Here is a 21,763-nt window from a genome sequence, read left to right as displayed (position 1 = left end):
GTTTTTTACGCAGAGGGTAGTGGGTGCCTGGAACTCGCTACCGGAGGAGGTAGTGGAAGCAGGGACGATAGGGACATTTAAGGGGCATCTTGACAAATATATGAATAGGATGGGAATAGAAGGATACGGACCCAGGAAGTGTAGAAGATTGTAGTTTAGTCGGGCAGCATGGTCGGCACGTTCTTGGAGGGCCGAAGGGCCTGTTCCTGTGCTGTACATTTCTTTGTTCTTTGTATGTGTTGATGGTCATCGACACCTTCACAAAATGGGTGGAAGCTTTCCCATCCAGAACGAATACGGCCAAAACAACAACTAAAATCCTAACCCAGCACATCTTTACAAGATAGAACATAGAACATAGAACAATACAGCGCAGTAGAGGCCCTTCGGCCCACGATGTTGCACCGAAACAAAAGCCATACAACCTACACTATGCCATTATCATCCATATGTTTATCCAATAAACTTTTAAATGCCCTCAATGTTGGCGAGTTCACCACTGTAGCAGGTAGGGCATTCCACGGCCTCACTACTCTTTGCGTAAAGAACCTACCTCTGACCTCTGTCCTATATCTATTACCCCTCAGTTTAAAGTTATGTCCCCTCGTGCCAGCCATATCCATCCGCGGGAGAAGGCTCTCACTGTCCACCCTATCCAACCCCCTGATCATTTTGTATGCCTCTATTAAGTCTCCTCTTAACCTTCTTCTCTCCAACGAAAACAACCTCAAGTCCATCAGCCTTTCCTCATAAGATTTTCCCTCCATACCAGGCAACATCCTGGTAAATCTCCTCTGCACCCGCTCCAAAGCCTCCACGTCCTTCCTATAATGCGGTGACCAGAACTGTACGCAATACTCCAAATGCGGCCGTACCAGAGTTCTGTACAGCTGCAACATGACCTCCCGACTCCGGAACTCAATCCCTCTACCAATAAAGGCCAACACTCCATAGGCCTTCTTCACAACCCTATCAACCTGGGTGGCAACTTTCAGGGATCTATGGACATGGACACCTAGATCCCTCTGCTCATCCACACTTTCAAGAACTTTACCATTAGCCAAATATTCCGCATTCCTGTTATTCCTTCCAAAGTGAATCACCTCACACTTCTCTACATTAAACTCCATTTGCCACCTCTCGGCCCAGCTCTGCAGCTTATCTATATCCCTCTGTAATCTGCTACATCCTTCCACACTATCGACAACACCACCGACTTTAGTATCGTCTGCAAATTTACTCACCCACCCTTCTGCGCCTTCCTCTAGGTCATTGATAAAAATGACAAACAGCAACGGCCCCAGAACAGATCCTTGTGGTACTCCACTCGTGACTGTACTCCATTCTGAACATTTCCCATCAACCACCACCCTCTGTCTTCTTTCAGCTAGCCAATTTCTGATCCACATCTCTAAATCACCCTCAATCCCCAGCCTCCGTATTTTTTGCAATAGCCTACCGTGGGGAACCTTATCAAACGCTTTGCTGAAATCCATATACACCACATCAACTGCTCTACCCTCGTCTACCTGTTCAGTCACCTTCTCAAAGAACTCAATAAGGTTTGTGAGGCATGACCTACCCTTCACAAAGCCATGCTGACTATCCCTGATCATATTATTCCTATCTAGATGATTATAAATCTTGTCTCTTATAATCCCCTCCAAGACTTTACCCACTACAGACGTGAGGCTCACCGGCATATAGTTGCCGGGGTTGTCTCTGCTCCCCTTTTTGAACAAAGGGACCACATTTGCTGTTCTCCAGTCCTCTGGCACTATTCCTGTAGCCAATGATGACATAAAAATCAAAGCCAAAGGTCCAGCAATCTCTTCCCTGGCCTCCCATAGAATCCTAGGATAAATCCCATCAGGTCCCGGGGACTTATCTATTTTCAGCCTGTCCAGAATTGCCAACACCTCTTCCCTACGTACCTCAATGCCATCTATTCTATTAGCCTGGGGCTCAGCATTCTCCTCCACAACATTATCTTTTTCCTGAGTGAATTCTGACGAAAAATATTCATTTAGTATCTCGCCTATCTCTTCAGACTCTACACACAATTTCCCATCCCTGTCCTTGACTGGTCCTACTCTTTCCCTAGTCATTCGCTTATTCCTGACATACCTATAGAAAGCTTTTGGGTTTTCCTTGATCCTTCCTGCCAAATACTTCTCATGTCCCCTCCTTGCTCGTCTTAGCTCTCTCTTTAGATCCTTCCTCGCTACCTTGTAACTATCCATCGCCCCAACCGAAACTTCACACTTCATCTTCACATAGGCCTCCTTCTTCCTCTTAACAAGAGATTCCACTTCCTTGGTAAACCACGGTTCCCTCGCTCGACGCCTTCCTCCCTGTCTGACCGGTACATACTTATCAAGAACACGCAGTAGCTGATCCTTGAACAAGCCCCACTTATCCAGTGTGCCCAACACTTGCAGCCTACTTCTCCACCTTATCCCCCCCAAGTCACGTCTAATGGCATCATAATTGCCCTTCCCCCAGCTATAACTCTTGCCCTGCGGTGTATACTTATCCCTTTCCATCATTAACGTAAACGTCACCGAATTGTGGTCACTGTCCCCAAAGTGCTCTCCTACCTCCAAATCCAACACCTGGCCTGGTTCATTACCCAAAACCAAATCCAACGTGGCCTCGCCTCTTGTTGGCCTGTCAACATATTGTTTCAGGAAACCCTCCTGCACACACTGTACAAAAAACGACCCATCTATTGTACTCGAACTATATCTTTTCCAGTCAATATTTGGAAAGTTAAAATCTCCCATAATAACTACCCTGTTACTTTCGCTCATATCCAGAATCATCTTCGCCATCCTTTCCTCTACATCCCTAGAACTATTAGGAGGCCTATAAAAAACTCCCAACAGGGTGACCTCTCCTTTCCTGTTTCTAACTTCAGCCCATACTACCTCGGCAGAAGAGTCCCCATCTAGCATCCTCTCCGCCACCGTAATACTGCTCTTGACTAGCAGCGCCACACCTCCCCCTCTTTTGCCTTCTTCTCTGAGCTTACTAAAACACCTAAACCCCGGAACCTGCAACATCCATTCCTGTCCCTGCTCTATCCATGTCTCCGAAATGGCCACAACATCGAAGTCCCAGGTACCAACCCACGCTGCCAGTTCCCCTACCTTGTTTCGTATACTCCTGGCATTGAAGTAGACACACTTCAAACCACCTACCTGAACACTGGCCCCCTCCTGCGATGTCAAATCTGTGCTCCTGACCTCTATACTCTCATTCTCCCTTACCCTAAAACTACAATCCAGGTTCCCATGCCCCTGCTGCATTAGTTTAAACCCCCCCAAAGAGCACTAACAAATCTCCCCCCCAGGATATTTGTGCCCCTCAGGTTCAGATGCAGACCATCCTGTCTGTAGAGGTCCCACCTTCCCCAGAAAGAGCCCCAGTTATCCAAAAATCTGAATCCCTCCCGCCTGCACCATCCCTGTAGCCACGTGTTTAAATGCTCTCTCTCCTTATTCCTCATCTCACTATCACGTGGCACGGGCAACAACCCAGAGATAACAACTCTGTTTGTTCTAGTTCTGAGCTTCCATCCTAGCTCCCTGAAAGCCTGCCTGACATCCTTGTCCCCTTTCCTACCTATGTCGTTGGTGCCAATGTGGACCACGACTTGGGGCTGCTCCCCCTCCCCCCTAAGGACCCGGAAAACACGATCCGAGACATCACGTACCCTTGCACCTGGGAGGCAACATACCAAACGTGAGTCTCTCACGCTCCCACAAAATCTCCTATCTGTGCCCCTGACTATAGAGTCCCCAATTACTAATGCTCTGCTCCTCTCCCCCCTTCCCTTCTGAGCAACAGGGACAGACTCCGTGCCAGAGGCCCGTACCCCATGGCTTACCCCTGGTAAGTCGTCCCCCCCACAAGTATCCAAAGCGGTATACTTGTTTCTCAGGGGAACGACCGCAGGGGATCCCTGCACTGACTGTTTTTTCCCAGTCCCTCTTACAGTTACCCACCTATCTCCAATCTTTGGTGTAACTAATTCCCTGAAGCTGCTATCTATGACCCCTTCTGCCTCCCGAATGATCCGAAGTTCTTCCAACTCCAGCTCCAGTTCCCTAACTCGGTCTTGGAGGAGCTGGAGATGGCAGCACTTCCTGCAGGTAAAATCAGCAGGGACACTAACTGCATCCCTTACCTCAAACATCCTGCAGGAGGAACATTGCACTCCCTTCCCTGCCATTCCTCTAACTTTCTACCAAGATCTGGCTAAAAAATAATAATAATATAATAAAATATGGTACTTACCTCAGACCAATGGGTTTTATCATTAGGTTAGAGGAGGAGGGCGGGTGGGAGACACTACACGTGTAGTGTCTCGGGTTTCCTCTCCACCAGAATTTATTGGGGAGGGTCTTCCCAGACGTCCGCGGGTCGACTTCTGTTCCCGCCTAAAAAACTAATTGAAAATTAAAAAAAAAAGAAAAATTCTCAGCTCCTGCTGAAATTGACTCACCAGCCAGCTGTTCTCACGCCGCCGAAATCGACTGGCCTGCCCTTGCAAAGACAAGTGCTTTTAAAGGTTGACTTACCTCCCAGCAACCTCCTTCCGCAATGCTCCCGCTGAAACTGACTCACCACTCACCAGCTGTTCTCTCGCCGCCGAAATCGACTGGCCTGCCCCTGCAAAGACAAGTGCTTTTAAAGGTTGACTTACCTCCCAGCAACCTCCTTCCGCAATGCTCCCGCTGAAACTGACTCACCTCTCACCAGCTGTTCTCTCGCCGCCGAAATCGACAAAGATGGGGCCTCCCACGCAGTATAGAGTCCGATCAAGGCTCCCATTTTACAGGATGAGTAATGAAGAATGTCCTCACAATTTTTGGAATTAGGCAGAAGTTTCACATAGCCTACCACCCCCAGTCAAGCAGCATTGTAGAGAGGATGAACAGAACTCTAAAAGCCACTCTCAGGAAAATGGTGCAACAGAACAACAGCACCTGGGATTCTGTTCTCCCATTTGCTTTAATGTTCTTAAGAAACACGGTATCCACGTCCACATGATACACCCCCCACACCCCCATGAAAGGGACAGAGTATTTATTAGGACTGGATTTGGCCAGCCCCACAGTCACCGCCCTCACGCATGAAAATGCTGTACAGAAGAATGAGAATATAAAGGCAGCCCAGCTCGCAGCAGCTGTGAGACTTCGGACCAGGAGGAAACAAAGAAAAGCTTGTTTCGATAAAACGGTACACGCTACCGAGTTTGTAGTCGGGCAGCACGTGATGCTTTCCCTATACAACCCCAGTTCATTCCTTTCCCCCAAATTTTCCGGACCGTACTCCATTTCGGACAAAGTCAGCCCCTCGGTATACAAGATCACATATCCCAATGGCAAGTTTGCGTGGTTTCACATAAACCAGCTTCAGGCTTATGGCTCGCAAAACAACCATGCACAGCACATCTCGCTTGCAGCAGCAGACGAACACGCCCTGCCCACACATGACGCATTCCTACCCTCCCCCAGCCAGTCCAGCCCGTCCTCACACACATCTTCAACTCCACCCAAAGACACGACTCCGCCTCTCCCTTCCTTCGACCAGCAGCGACTGCGACAGTGATAGCGATAGCAATGATGACAGCCACAGCACACCGCGTTATGATTACACCCCTGCACCAGGCCCCACTCTCAACGAATCCGAGCATGATTCCAGTGACCCCTTCTAAATCACGTACATCAAACCCCCTGACCCAGACCCACCGCCCGACGATTACGGATTAAAACCTAGGAGCTCCAACCTCGACACACGATTCTGGCACCGGGGCAATTCGTTCAGGCTCATCTGGAATGGACCCCAATTCGCCCCAAGCAGCTTTAACCAAACTACTCCAGTCAAGAGTATGGCAGCCGGGAGAAGATGATGACATAAGATTCTGACTCCCACCAAACGAATCCCTTTGCGACCCTGTTCACCACTGAGCAATGAGGTGTCCACATGATGGCAAAAAGGAACTGATGGAGAGATACGGTGTCCTTTCTGGTGGAACCTGCACTATGTTTGTTGTATGTTTGTTCGTTTACTGTACATGTTAAATGTTGTTTGTGAATTTAAACATTTTCATGGCCCCACGCCACCACTCTTTTAACGCCCCCTGATAGTTAATGAAACAAGTTTGTCAACAAACAACCTTTCAGAGGAACTAGTTTGTCGGCAGACACCAATCATAACTACTCTCCTGATTTGAAGGTAATCAGGAGAGGCAGCCCCCACGACGATCACATTCTTACCCGTTCTTGCCGGTCGCTCAGGCAGTGGAGAAACGGCACTGGTCCCTGCCCTGCCTGAGGACCACCCTCTGGTCAGCTACGCTCGGGTAGAGCACAAAACGGCATTGATCACCGTCCTACCCGGGGATTCCACCCATTTCTTACCCGCCGCGGCCCACACGCACCCCATTTTGGCTTGTTACATTCGAAATTCTTTTGTTTGTTTCTGGCGACCGTTACGTTGCTTCCGTATGCTATTTACATCCTCAAACACTAGGATGGTAGATCGCACAGGCTGCGAGATGGCTTGCACTGTGTCAGTATTTTTCTCGGATGTCTTGTCCAAATATTTGGTTTAAAAAAAAAAAAGAGGGAGTCACAGATGGTGACCAATTATAATGGGTAATTGGCAACAAAGGACAGACAGACATATGAGATCTTAAGCAAGATAATAACAGATATTATGCTTGTGTCCACAGAACTCCGGAACCTCAGGAACCCCAGAGGAAGAAAAGGAAGAAGACCGACAAAAGGAAAGATGAAGACTTGGAGTTTAATGTAGAGAAGTGTGAGGTGATTCACTTTGGAAGGAATAACAGGAATGCGGAATATTTGGCTAATGGTAAAGTTCTTGAAAGTGTGGCTGAGCAGAGGGATCTAGGTGTCCATGTACATAGATCCCTGAAAGTTGCCACCCAGGTTGATAGGGTTGTGAAGAAGGCCTATGGAGTGTTGGCCTTTATTGGTAGAGGGATTGAGTTCCGGAGTCGGGAGGTCATGTTGCAGCTGTACAGAACTCTGGTCCGGCCGCATTTGGAGTATTGCGTACAGTTCTGGTCACCGCATTATAGGAAGGACGTGGAGGCTTTGGAGCGGGTGCAGAGGAGATTTACCAGGATGTTGCCTGGTATGGAGGGAAAATCTTATGAGGAAAGGCTGACGGACTTGAGGTTGTTTTCGTTGGAGAGAAGAAGGTTAAGAGGAGACTTAATAGAGGCATACAAAATGATCAGGGGGTTGGATAGGGTGGACAGTGAGAGCCTTCTCCCGCGGATGGATATGGCTGGCACGAGGGGACATAACTTTAAACTGAGGGGTAATAGATATAGGACAGAGGTCAGAGGTAGGTTCTTTACGCAAAGAGTAGTGAGGCCGTGGAATGCCCTACCTGCTACAGTAGTGAACTCGCCAACATTGAGGGCATTTAAAAGTTTATTGGATAAACATATGGATGATAATGGCATAGTGTAGGTTAGATGGCTTTTGTTTCGGTGCAACATCGTGGGCCGAAGGGCCTGTACTGCGCTGTATTGTTCTATGTTCTATGTTCTATGTTCTATGAAGACAACCTTCATGTTTTTCACCTGGATCTTAGCGGGATCCCTTCAGTTGCGCATGGACGCTACCCCCCTGACCCCCTACCACACAGGCCGTGAATGATTCCCACCCCTACCATACACGGTACCCCGAGATAGTTAACCCCGAGATAGTTAACCCCGAGATAGTTAACCCCGAGATAGTTAACCCCGAGATAGTTACCCCCGAGATAGTTACCCCCGAGACAGTTACCGACACCCCGACCTGGTGTGACAAAGTTATCACCTGGTATTCACTATCTTATATAGTAGAATCACTCTTAGTACTGGCGATACTCTGCAGTGTCGTGCAGACACTTAGACTCAGAAAATGGCAAAGGAGAGCCTCCCGCTCTCGCACCCCGGTATACACGTTTAGGTCCCCTATTTTCGGACTTCACCAAACCCCCCAACCCTTTGAGTGAATTAAAGTGCATCCATTTTTTCTTTGTGTGTTTTGATCGTTCAATAAAGAAATGTAAACCTCTGTGCTTGACTGCCAAGCCAGAGAAACTTGTGTTGCTGCTATTTGTACAGTTTAAAGTGTTGTAGATTATCTTTGATTGTTTGAGTGAGGATAGTTTATTGAGGATAGTTAGAGGTTCCAGTGTTTTATTTTGTAATGCATGCCTGAATGTCATAGCGCCCCGTAGAATTTTATAATGATGTATGTAAGTAAAATGATTTTAGGTAAAAATTGCGATTCATAGGATAGGGTAGTGTAGAGCCCTTGAAGTGCTTATGGGTGCCCCGCTTGGTCAGAGAACGAAGACAACGCAGTAATGTGATCCTTCATGCTTCGCATTGCGGATCACAAGGAGGGAGTGTAGCCATCTGGGATGGCCACTTCCCGATTACAAAATGGACACTTTACAAAGATTGCAGGGAAAATGGACAATACAGAGCAAATGAACAGGTTCAGGGTTTGGCTGCATATTGGAGCCGTAGCTCCCAGACAAGACCAAAACTGCAGGCCCATTAGCATTCTAATGGCCCATCTCCGGGAACAAAAGAGTAACATTTGAGTAACCGATACTAAGGCAGATACCCCGACGTCAGAGGAGACCGAAACAAAGCAGGCCAACGGCCACCTAGGACACGCCCAGCCATCAGGGCACCCACCCCTTTATTGGATGAGATCAATATGAATGATCAAGAAACGGCACAATTGATTGGGGCCAAGTACAAGGCCCGCCCAAAAGAGCGCAAAGCCCATTTGGGTATAAGAAGGATCCCCCAAGAGAGAATCGTTCTCTTGGACCCAGCTCTCACCGAGGAGTGACCTGTCCACCAGCTGCACCAGATGCACATAAGTCCAAGGTCAACACACGCTACCAGACAGACGACCTTAGCTGTTCCCCTTCACCACTTCGACCCCAGCAGCCTCAGATCTGAACAACGGCCATTGTTCCTCTGACTGAGTGGGCGCCCAAAGCTAAGTATAGGCTTTAGCAGTAGTGATAGTTTAGTCTGTAGAGTTTTGTGCATGAGTATATTTAACTGTGTGCGTAAATAAGTAAGCATTTGACTTTGAAGGAACTAACTGGTGTTTCGAGTCTTTGATCAGTATTCGGTTTGAACCTTGTAGCGGTATCGAAAGATACCTGGCGACTATAGAGCAAACGTAATTAGAATTAAGGAAGGCGACCATATTGACCGCCATATTCAGAGCCAAATAAACATTCAGCAACATTTAGCAACAGGCCCCTTTCTGTCTGTTATGCACATTATCGCCTTGAATGTGAATGTAGAAGGTATAATTATGAAGTTTGCAGATCTCACAGAAATTAGTGGTGTATTTGATAGTGAGGAGGATAGCCTTCGGCTACAGGCTGATGTTGATCAGTTGGTAAGTTGACCATAGCAATGGCTTACGTAATATATTTCTGACGAGTATGAGGTGATGAATTTTCGGAGGTCTAATTAGCATTGGATATCAATAATGAACAGTAGATCCATAGGTGCCATTGAAGAACTGAGCGACTTTGTCTCTCAAAGTTCTAAATTTTGTCTGTCGGATTCAGGCACTAGTTTGCATGCACATAATCTGTTTCTTCTCTCTTATCATCCTCAGAAGATATCTCCTCTGATGCAAATACTTCACGAACATTACCTACCAGTTGTTTTTGAACCAACAATACCCATATGGACTTTTGACAATTTAATTCTTTAGCCACATTCGTAAAGTTGATTTACAAAAGAAGGCTTAACATCTTCCTCATAAAACCTTGGCAGTGCTTGAGTAGATTTAAACATATCCTTGCTATGCCCTTGACCTAGGCTATGTTTCTCATTCCCCTTGAGTTTCAACTACTGCCTTTCACTCCAACATTTTAAGTTGATATTCTCTTTTTCATTGCAACTCCCTGCTCTTTCGTTTTTGTTTTTGATGTTCCAATTAGCACTTGTTACTCCTTTCTATTGTCATTGCCTCTCTCTCTCTCGTTTTTTATCTTCGGAAATAGGCACTCCTTTTGGGATTTTTTTTCTTCCGTGATAGCCACTCACTCATTTTCTTTCATTTCTAATTTGTTCAGTTTTAATTATTTCTGTTTATCTTCTTGCTTCATTTCTAGTTGATCCTTTTGTAATTGAATTCTAGCTAATTCTCGTGATTCAGTCTGTGTCTCTGGCAAATGAAAGTGCTGAGATATTGTTTTTATTACCACCACCTTCCTGACGTCATCAGATACATGACTGTGCTATTTTCCGTCAAACCCAAATGATTTGTTTCAGACAATGTTTGTAAGCCAGCCCGAGTGACCTCTTCCACAGCACGATAATACATACAATTGAAAGAGCCATCGCGGGTCACCCCCTTCTTAATCTCTACCACCCAAAAGAAAGTGGCAATTATGCGTATACAACACACTATCTTTAAATTCAATAATCTCAAATAAGACAAGGAATTATAATTTTGAAGCATAGTAAAGAGTCTCCAACTATATTACGATCCCAGACCAGACCCCGAGAATATCAATGATAGTGGCAATAAACCCCAATGCTTTATTTTAATTTCAGACTGTGACGAAAAATACCTCATCCAGGAGCGATTTCACGCAAAATAGGGACATGATGCATTGATCAAAACTTTATTGCTAACATGATATTTAAATATCTTTAACATCCAAAAAGAAAAGTGCATAAAATTACAACATATAGCTTTACTTCCAGCTTCGAAATAAACTCTGAACTGTTTGTAAAGAAACTGCTGGTCTGTCTACCGAGAGATCTTCAACTGAAATGCAGTCAGAAGAGATGCTTGAATTCACTCATTTTATTTTCCAAAACCTAAACTGAAACCTCAACAGCTGACTGCATCGGCCCTTGGTTCCTCCCATTAGCTACTGACAATCTTACTGACTGAACACAATGCCTCTAATTAAATACTTGTGGTATAATCAGGTATTGCGGTACCTAATGGCTGATGACCATTGGTTAAACCTAGGAGTTTACCATTGGCTGTTGATACGTAGCTCCGCCCTGACAGGGGGAGTATAAGAAACGGTGCCATCCCAGCAGCCTTCACTTTCTGTACCGAAGCTGCTGGGGAACAAGTTCTAGTCGATTAAAGCCTTGTTATGAAATCACTTCGTCTTGAGTGCAATTGATCGTGCATCAATTTAATCGACTAGACTTAAGCTGGAAGGATGGATCTCCGAATCAAACCGGAGTACCTACAACTCAGCCCCCACGTGGAGAACTCGGCTGCAATATTTAAACACTGGCTGGCGTGCTTAAAAGGCTATCTCGAGACAGCTGGAGGCACCCCCTCAGAAGGACAGAAAATGCATCTCCTGCGCTCAGGTCAGCCCTTATCGAGGAGGCGGAGGACTATGATGCCGCGATCGAACTGTTAAAAGGACATTATATCTGCCCTGTAAATCAGGTCTACGCACGTCACCTGCTTGCAACTAGACGGCAAAGCCCCGGGGAATCGTTGGAGGATTTCTACCGGGTGCTACTGGTGCTGGACCGAAACTGTGGCTGCCCGCAAGTTTCGGGGAGCGAGCACACGGAACCTTTAATCAGGGATGCCTTCGTAGCAGATATGAGCTCCTCAGTGATCTGCCAAAGACTCCTAGAAAGGGACACTCTCAGACTTAGAGGCACGGGCCCTGGCAGGGTCCATGGGAAGAAGCCTCCCAAAACGCGCAGTCCTTTGTGCCCGACCGCGCGATGGCCCCCTGGGCTGCGTGGCACCCCGCAGCGGCAGCCCCACAGACCTTCCCCCTGACCCCGCAGGCCTGTGCTGCGAGACGGCCCACTAATGCTGCCGGGCCCCGCTGTTTCTTCTGCGGCCAGGCGGATCATCCCCGCCCGCTCTGCCCGGCCCACACCGCCACCTGCAAAAGGTGCGGCAAGAAGGACCACTTTGTGGGGGTCTGCCAGGCCCGCGCCGTGGCCACGGTCTCCAGCGGCTCCGGACCGCTGCGGCAACCCCCCCCTTCAGGCCCCGACCGGCCAGCGCGCACTGCCACCCCCCTATCCTAGGGCCACGTGCAACCCGGGCACCACGCTGGACGGGTGGGCGCCGCCATTTTGTCAATCGCCGCCACCATCTTGTCCATCCCCGGCCACCATGTGCGACCCATGGGAGACGCCATCTTGGATGGGGCCCCAGGTCCCCAGCATGGCCGACTACACGCTGCCCGATCAGAACTCGCAACTGCTTCATCTGGCCTCGGTGACACTGGACCAAAGTCGACCTCGGACACTCGCAACAGCAACGACAGTCTTCATCAACGGCCACGAGACGTCTCGCCTGATTGGCTCTGGGAGCACGGAAAGCTTTGTTCACCCCGACACGGTAAGGCACTGTTCACTTGTTACCCACCCTGTAAACCAAAGGATCTCCCTGGCCTCTGGGTCACACTAGGTGGTGATAAAGGGGTTCTGCCTAGCGAACCTCACTGTCCAAGGCAGGAGATTCAACAATTTCTGCCTTTATGTCCTGCCGCACCTCTGCGCGGCTACCCTCCTGGGGTTGGACTTCCAATGTAACTTGCAAAGCCTGACCTTTAAATTCGGTGGCCCTATAGCCCCCCTTACTGACTGCGGCCTCGCAGGTAGACCCGCCTTCCCTGTTTGCGAACTTCACCCCGGATTGCAAACCCGTCGCCACCAGGAGCAGGCGGTACAGTGCCCACGACCGGACCTTCATCAGGTCAGAGGTCCAAAGGCTGCTGAGGGAAGGGGTCATCTAAGCGAGCAACAGTCCCTGGAGAGCTCAAGCAGTGGCAGTGACTGGGGAGAAACATAGGATGGTCATTGACTACAGTCAGACCATCAACAGGTTTACGCAGCTGGACGTGTACCATCTCCCCCGTATAGCCGACCTGGTAAACAGGATCGCGCAATACAAGGTCTTCTCCACGGTGGATCTCAAGTCCGCCTACCACCAGCTACCCCTCCGTAAAAGTGACCGGAAGTACACTGCCTTCGAAGCAGATGGGCGGCTCTATCAATTTTTAAGAGTTCCCTTTGGTGTCACGAATGGGGTCTCGGTCTTCCAGCGAGAGATGGACCGAATCGTTGACCGGTACGGCTTACGCGCAACGTTCCCGTATCTGGATAACGTCACCATCTGCGACCATGACCAGCAGGACCACGACACCAACCTCCACAAATTCCTCCAGACCGCGAAAATCCCTAACTTAACGTACAATAAGGATAAATGCGTATTTAGCACCGACCGGCTAGCCATTCTAGGCTACGTAGTGCGAAATGGAGTTATAGGCCCCGACCCTGAGCGCAAGCGCCCCCTTATGGAGTTTCCCCTCTCTCACTGCCCCAAGGCCCTGAAGCGCTGCCTTGGGCTTTTCAGTTATTACGCACAGTGGGTCCCCAACTACGCAGCCAAAGCCCGACCCCTAATCCAGTCCACAACCTTCCCCCTGTCGACGGAGGCCCGCCAGGCCTTCAGCCGCATCAAAGCAGACATTGCAAAGGCCACGATGCGCGCCATCGACGAGTCCCTCCCCTTCCAGGCCGAGAGCGATGCGTCCGACATAGCTCTGGCGGCCACCCTCAACCAAGCGGGCAGGTCCGTGGTCTTCTTCTCCTGTACCCTCCATGCTTCTGAAATTCGCCATTCCTCGGTCGAAAAAGAGGCACAAGCCATAGTGGAAGCTGTGCGACATTGGAGGCATTACCTGGCCGGCAGGAGATTCACTCTCCTCACGGACCAACGGTCGGTTGCTTTCATGTTCGATAATGCACAGCGTACCAAGATTAAAAACGACACGATCTTGCGGTGGAGCATAGAACTCTCCACCTTCATCTACGAGATCTTGTACCGTCCGGGGAAGCTAAACAAGCCTCCTGATGCCCTGTCCCGCGGCACTTGTGCCACTGCGCAAGTGGACCGCCTCCGAGCCCTCCATGAGGACCTCTGCCACCCGGGGGTCACTCGTTTCTTCCACTTCATCAAGACCCGCAACCTGCCCTACTCCATCGAGGAGGTCAGGACAGTCACCAGGGACTGCCAAATCTGCGCGGAGTGCAAACCGCACTTCTACAGGCCAGAGAGGGCGCACCTGATAAAGGCTTCCCGTCCCTTTGAACGCCTCAGCATGGATTTCAAAGGCCCCCTTCCCTCCACCGACCGCAACACGTATTTCCTGAACTTGATTGACGAGTACTCCCGGTTCCCATTCGCCATTCCCTGCCCTGACATGACAACCACCGTCATCAAGGCCCTCCAGGGTATCTTTACACTGTTTGGTTTCCCCGCGTACATACATAGTGAACAAAGAACAAAGAACAAAGAAATGTACAGCACAGGAACAGGCCCTTCGGCCCTCCAAGCCCGTGCCGACCATGCTGCCCGACTAAACTACAATCTTCTACACTTCCTGGGTCCGTATCCCTCTATTCCCATCCTATTCATGTATTTGTCAAGATGCCCCTTAAATGTCACTATCGTCCCTGCTTCCACCACCTCCTCCGGTAGCGAGTTCCAGGCACCCACTACCCTCTGCGTAAAAAACGTTCCTCGTACATCACGGGCAGCACGGTAACATTGTGGATAGCACAATTGCTTCACAGCTCCAGGGTCCCAGGTTCGATTCCGGCTTGGGTCACTGTCTGTGCGGAGTCTGCACATCCTCCCTGTGTGTGCGTGGGTTTCCTCCGGGTGCTCCGGTTTCCTCCCACAGTCCAAAGATGTGCAGGTTAGGTGGATTGGCTATGATAAATTGCCCTTAGTGTCCAAAATTGCCCTTAGTGTTGGGTGGGGTTACTGGGTTATGGGGATAGGGTGGAGGTGTTGACCTTGGGTGGGATGCTCTTTCCAAGAGCCGGTGCAGACTCGATGGGCCGAATGGCCTCCTTCTGCAGTGTAAATTCTCTGATAATCTACTCTAAACCTTGCCCCTCTCACCTTAAACCTATGCCCCCTAGTAATTGACCCCTCTACCCCGGGGAAAAGCCTCTGACTATCCACTCTGTCTATGCCCCTCATAGTTTTGTAGACCTCTATCGTCTATCAGGTCGCCCCTCAACCTCCTTCGTTCCAGTGAGAACAAACCGAGTTTATTCAACCGCTCCTCATAGCTAATGCCCTCCATACCAGGCAACATTCTGGTAAATCTCTTCTGCACCCTCTGTAAAGCCTCCACATCCTTCTGGTAGTGTGGCGACCAGAATTGAACACTATACTCCAAGTGTGGCCTAACTAAGGTTCTATACAGCTGCAACATGACTTGCCAATTCTTATACTCAATGCCCCGGCCAATGAAGGCAAGCATGCCGTATGCCTTCTTGACTACCTTCTCCACCTGTGTCGCCCCTTTCAGTGACCTGTGGACCTGTACTCCTAGATCTCTTTGACTTTCAATACTCTTGAGGGTTCTACCATTCACTGTATATTCCCTACCTGCATTAGACCTTCCAAAATGCATTACCTCACATTTGTCCGGATTAAACTCCATCTGCCATCTCTCCGCCCAAGTCTCCAAACAATCTAAATCCTGCTGTATCTTCTGACAGTCCTCATCGCTATCCGCAATTCCACCAAACTTTGTGTCGTCTGCAAACTTACTAATCAGACCAGTTACATTTTCCTCCAAATCATTTATATATACTACAAACAGCAAAGGTCCCAGCACTGATCCCTGTGGAACACCACTGGTCACAGCCCTCCAATTAGAAAAGCATCCTTCCATTGCTACTCTCTGCCTTCTATGACCTAGCCAGTTCTGTATCCACCTTGCCAGCTCACCCCTGATACCGTGTGACTTCACCTTTTGTACCTTTTGAGGGACCTTGTCAAAGGCCTTACTGAAGCCCATATAGACAACATCCATTGCCCTACCTGCATCAATCATCTTTGTGACCTCCTCGAAAAACTCTATCAAGTTAGTGAGACACGACCTCCCCTTCACAAAACCATGCTGCCTCTCACTAATACGTACATTTGCTTCCAAATGGGAGTAGATCCTGTCTCGAAGAATTTTCTCCAGTAATTTCCCTACCACTGAAGTAAGGCTCACCGCCCTGTAGTTCCCTGGATTATCCTTGCTACACTTTTTAAACAGAGGATCAACATTGGCTATTCTCCAGTCCTCCGGGACATCACCTGAAGACAGTGAGGATCCAAAGATTTCTGTCAAGGCCTCAGCAATTTCCTCTCCAGCCTCCTTCAGTATTCTGGGGTAGATGCCATCAGGCCCTGTAATATTGTTTAAGACACCCAACACCGTCTTTTTGGGTCTCAATGTGACCCAGGCTATCTACACACCCTTCTCCAGACTCAACATCTACCAATTTCTTCTCTTTGGTGAATACTGATGCAAAGTATTCATTTAGTACCTCGCCCATTTCCTCTGGCTCCACACATAGATTCCCTTGCCTATCCTTCAGTGGGCCAACCCTTTCCCTGGCTACCCTCTTGCTTTTTATGTACGTGTAAAAAGCCTTGGGATTTTCCTTAACCCTATTTGCCAATGACTTTTCGTGACCCCTTCTAGCCCTCCTGACTCCTTGCTTAAGTTCCTTCCTACTTTCCTTATATTCCACGCAGGCTTCGTCTGTTCCCAGCCTTTTAGCCCTGACAAATGCCTCCTTTTTCTTTTTGACGAGGCCTACAATATCTCTCGTTATCCAAGGTTCCCGAAAATTGCCGTATTTATCCTTCTTCCTTACAGGAACATGCCGGTCCTGAATTCCTTTTCAACTGACACTTGAAAGCCTCCCACATGTCAGATGTTGATTTGCCCTCAAACATCCGCCCCCAATCTATGTTCTTCAGTTCCCGCCTAATATTGTTATAATTAGCCTTCCCCCAATTTAGCACATTCATCCTAGGACCACTCTTATCCTTGTCCACCAGCACTTTAAAACTTACTGAATTGTGGTCACTGTTCCCGAACTGCTCCCCTACTGAAACATCTGCCACCTGGCCGGGCTCATTCCCCACTTCCAGGTCCAATACCGACCCTTCCCTAGTTGGACTGTCCACATATTGTTTTAAGAAGCCCTCCTGGATGCTCCTTACAAACTCCGCCCCGTCTAAGCCCCTGGCACTAAGTGAGTCCCAGTCAATATTGGGGAAGTTGAAGTCTCCCATCACCGCAACCCTGTTGTTTTTACTCTTTTCCAAAATCTGTCTACCTATCTGCTCCTCTATCTCCCGCTGGCTGTTGGGAGGCCTGTCGTAAACCCCCAACATTGTGACTGCACCCTTTTTATTCCTGATCTCTACCCATATAGCCTCACTGCCCTCTGAGGTGTCCTCCCGCAGTACCGCTGTGATATTCTCCCTAACCAGTAGCGCAACTCCGCCACCCCTTTTACATCCCCCTCTATCCCGCCTGAAACATCTAAATCCTGGAACGTTTAGCTGCCAATCCTGCCCTTCCCTCAACCAGGTCTCTGTAATGGCAACAACATCATAGTTCCAAGTACTAATCCAAGCTCTAAGTTCATCTGCCTTACCTGTAATACTTCTTGCATTAAAACATATGCACTTCAGGCCACCAGACCCGCTGTGTTCAGCAACTTCTCCCTGTCTGCTCTGCCTCAGAGCCCCACTGTCCCTATTCCCTTGTTCTCCCTCAATGCTCTCACCTTCTGACCTATTGCTCCCGTGCCCACCCCCCTGCCATACTAGTTTAAACCCTCCCGTGTGACACTAGCAAACCTCGCGGCCAGGATATTTATGCCTCTCCAGTTTAGATGCAACCCGTCCTTCTTATAGGAAGAGCTCCTAGTGGTCCAGATAACGGAAACCCTCCCTCCTACACCAGCTGTTGAGCCACGTGTTTAGCTGCTCTATCTTCCTATTTCTAGACTCACTGGCACGTGGCACAGGGAGTAATCCCGAGATTACATAACCTAGAGGTCCTATCTTTTAACTTTCTGCCTAACTCCCTGAACTCCTGCTGCAGGACCTCATGCCCCTTCCTGCCTATGTCGTTAGTACCACTATGTACAACGACCTCTGCCTGTTTGCCCTCCCCCTTCAGGATGCCCTCTACCCGTTCGGAGACATCCTGGACCCTGGCACCAGGGAGGCAACATACCATCCTGGAGTCTTTTTCACGTCCGCAGAAGCGCCTATCTGTGCCCCTGACTATAGAGTCCCTGATTACTATTGCTCTTCTGCGCTTTGACCCTCCCTTCTGAACATCAGAGCCAGCCGTGGTGCCACTGCTCTGGCTACTGCTGTTTTCCCCTGATCGGCTATCCCCCCCGACAGTATCCAAAGGGGTATACCTGTTCGAGAGGGGGACAACCACAGGGGATTCCTGCACTGACTGCCTGCCCTTTCTGGTGGTCACCCATTTCTCTGCCTGCACCTTGGGTGTGACCACATTTATATCACTGCGATCTATGACGCTTTCTGCCACCTGCATAGGGTGATAGGGGGTCCTCCTTTATGAGCGCTGAACTGCGTCAATTCCTGCTCAGCAGGGGCATTGCCTCAAGCAGGACGACCAGTTACAACCCCCGGGGAAACGGATAGGTGGAGAGGGAGAACGGAACGGTCTGGAAGACTGTTCTAATGACCCTACGGTCCAGGAATCTCCCAGTCTCCCGCTGGCAAGAAGTCCTCCAGGTGGCCCTCCACACCATCCGGTCGCTGCTCTGTACAACTACCAATCAGACACCTCATGAATGTCTCCTTGTTTTCCCCAGGATGTCCTCCTCCAGGACCTCGCTCCCAACCTGGCTAGCGACACCCGGACCCATCCTGCTTCGGAAGCACGTGCGGGCGCACAAGTCGGACCCGTTGGTCGAGAGGGTCCACGCTAACCCCCAGTACGCCTACGTAGCGTTCCCTGACGGCTGGCAAGATACGGGGCGCAATTCTCTGAAATGGAGACAGAGTGTTCGCACCTTCGTGAACGCCGTCGAGATTCACGACGGCGTGAAATGGCCCCTATCCCGACTGATTCAGGGCTCGATAATGGGCTAGGAGCGGCGCCGCGTCATTTAGGCAGCCAGGCCTTGGCTTTTACGCGGCGCCGCATACATTACGAGGCCGGCGCCGCATAACTGGCATCACCCGCGCATGCGCGGGTTGGCCGGCGCCAACCCGCGCATGTGTGGTTGCCGTCCTCTCCGCATCCGCCCCGCAAGAAGATGTCCAACGGATCTCGCAGGGCTGCAGAAGAAAGGAGGTCCTCCTTCGGAGAGGCCGGCCCGATGATCGGTGGGCACCGATCGCGGGCCAGACCCCATTTGAGGCCCCCCCCCGGTGCAGGGTCCCCCCTCCTTCCCCCGCAGGCTGCCCCTCCCCAGCGTTCCCGTGCTGTTCCCGTCGGCAGCGACCAGGTGTGGACGCCGCAGGGGGGAACCTGCAGTTTTGGGCAGGCCGCTCGGCCCATCCGGCACTGAGAATCGCCGGGGTACCGGTGAATCGCCATTTTGGCTGTCTCGGGGATTGTGCCAATCTGGCCGCTTCTGTGAATCGCGGGTGGGCATCGGACCGGCGTGGCGGGTAAATGTGGTGACCCAGGCGATTCTCCCAACCGGCGCGGGAGCGGAGAATCGCGCCCACGGTCTCCCTACGGGACCTGGCGCCCGCTGGACCCCCACGCGCACCCGAACTATTACCCCCACCCCCCACAGCACCTCACTGGAGGGTCAGTACTCCCGCCTCTCCTGCCTAGGCCCGCCCGCCCACCCACCGACGCCCCCTACAGGCGCCCCCCCCCCCGTGTCAACCGTTTGCCCCAACAGCGCCGCCGAGGGGTGACAAAGCTGCCAGGGAGGCCGAAACCACGCTCCCGGAGTCACAACCACCTGGACCCCCACCAGAATCACCACCGAATCCCAATCGATCCAGAAGGACGACCAGGCTACCCGATCGACTGAACACATTGTAAATATTCTCGACAGCCCTGTAAGGAGGTAGCACGGCACCTCCATGTCTGATCATACCATGTTGAAGGCGACTGTTACCACTGGCCACCACCCCCGCCGGACTCTTTTTTGACAGGGGGTGAATGTGGTATTATCAGGTATTGCGGTACCTAAGAGGCTGATGACCATTGGTTGAACCTAGGAGTTTACCATTGGCTGTTGATGCGTAGCTCCGCCCGGACAGGCGGAGTATAAGAAACGGTGCCATCCCAGCAGCCTTCACTTTCTGTACCGAAGCTGCTGGGGAACAAGTTCTAGTCGATTAAAGCCTTCAGTTATGAAATCACTTTGTCTTGAGTGTAATTGATCGTGCATCAATACTCCACTGGTAAACCTCTTGATATAAACAAAAATCCATTTGCCCAGCCTTTACAATGCTTGAATTGAAACTCAGGTATCTAGAAAAGTCGAGCGAACCAGGATTTATAAAACGAAAACACTGCAGGAGTCATACACACTAACCCAGGTTTTTTTCTCTTGCTCTAAAAATACATATAATACAGTGCAACTGACATTTCAACATCCATCGCAAGCGACATTGTATGTGGCGACAAGAGTTGAAATTAAAGTACACATTTGACTAGTTGAGTTGTGTTTATAGTACGATTGTTCCACAGAGCATGGATAATTATAGACATGCGTTTAGCTTTGTCTTTTGAAAAGGAAATGAGGAAAGATTTGGTGAAAATGGAAAGATTAGAAAGGGCACATAAGAACATAAGAACTAGAAGCAGGAGTAGGCCATCTGGCCCCTCGAGCCTGCTCCACCATTCAATGAGATCATGGCTGATCTTTTGTGGACTCAGCTCCACTTTCCGGCCCGAACACCATAACCCTTAATCCCTTTATTCTTCAAAAAACTATCTATCTTTATCTTAAAAACATTTAATGAAGTAGCCTCCACTACTTCACTGGGCAAGGAATTCCATAGATTCATAACCCTTTGGGTGAAGAAATTCCTCCTAAACGCAGTCCTAAATCTAGTTACCCTTATTTTGAGGCTATGCCCGCCAGTGGAAACAACCTGCCCGCATCTATCCTATCTAATCCCTTCATAATTTTATATGTTTCTATAAGATCCCCCCTCATCCTTCTAAATTCCAACGAGTACAGACCCAGTCTACACAACCATTCTTCGTAATCCAACCCCTTCAGCTCTGGGATTAACCTATGGGATTAATCTCCTCTGCACACCCTCCAGTGCCAGTACGTCCTTTCTCAAGTAAGGAGACCAAAATTGAACACAATACTCCAGGTGTGGCCTCACTAACATCTTATACAATTGCAGCATAACCTCCCTAGTCTTAAACTCCATCCCTCTAGCAATGACGGACAAAATTCCATTTGCCTTCTTAATCACCTGTTCCACCTGTAAACCAGCTTTTTGTGACTCATGCACTAGCTCACCCAGGTCTCTGCACAGATGCATGTTTTAATATTTTATCATTAAAATAATAATCCCTTTTACTGTTATTCCTACCAAAATTGATAACCTCACATTTGTCAACATTGTATTCCATCTGCCAGACCATAGCCCATTCACGTAGCCTATCCAAATCCCTCTGCAGACTTCCAGTATCCTCTGCACTTTTTGCTTTACCACTCATCTTCGTGTCATCTGCAAACATGGACACATTGCCCTTGGTCCCCAACTCCAAATCATCTGTGTAAATTGTGAACAATTGTGGGCCCAACACTGATCCCTGAGGGACACCACTAGCTACTGATTGCCAACCAGCGAAACACCCATTAATCCCCACTCTTTGCTTT

At 49.5% G+C, this 21,763-nt stretch overlaps 1 long non-coding RNA gene across 1 annotated transcript in view; it reads left to right on the top strand.

Moving 5' to 3' along the window:
* Positions 1-21,763, top strand: part of LOC140392387 (uncharacterized) — a 119,926-nt gene that overhangs the window by 83,933 nt on the left and 14,230 nt on the right. The window contains exon 2 of the long non-coding RNA XR_011935322.1: positions 6,746-6,839. This is a non-coding gene — a long non-coding RNA (uncharacterized lncRNA). The remainder of the gene's footprint in view (positions 1-6,745; positions 6,840-21,763) is intronic.

Source organism: Scyliorhinus torazame, chromosome 16, assembly GCF_047496885.1.
Source record: "Scyliorhinus torazame isolate Kashiwa2021f chromosome 16, sScyTor2.1, whole genome shotgun sequence".
Lineage (NCBI taxonomy): Eukaryota > Metazoa > Chordata > Chondrichthyes > Carcharhiniformes > Scyliorhinidae > Scyliorhinus > Scyliorhinus torazame.
This window is presented reverse-complemented; position numbering and strand designations above follow the sequence as displayed.